This window comes from Elephantulus edwardii, unplaced genomic scaffold (genome assembly GCF_000299155.1).
Source record: "Elephantulus edwardii isolate Elephantulus edwardi_28Jun2011 unplaced genomic scaffold, EleEdw1.0 scaffold00041, whole genome shotgun sequence".
Taxonomy (NCBI): domain Eukaryota; kingdom Metazoa; phylum Chordata; class Mammalia; order Macroscelidea; family Macroscelididae; genus Elephantulus; species Elephantulus edwardii.
Window position 1 is genome coordinate 3,436,361 of NW_006399791.1, and position 213 is coordinate 3,436,573.

The following is a 213-nucleotide window of genomic DNA, read 5'->3' on the forward strand; positions in this document are numbered from 1 at the left end:
CATAAGCAAACTTTAGTATCTCCTAGTAAATCTCCATTCCTGCACTCTGGGATGAAAAATGCAAAAGGCAGGCCCACCAGTGCCAGACTCACATATAGCACCTGCCCCTGTACAACCACCCATGATTCGACAAGACATTACCTTCCCACCTGACTCTGTTGAAGCCACACAGCCTGTGTGGAAGCAGAGAAGGCGGCTCACAATGAAAGATAT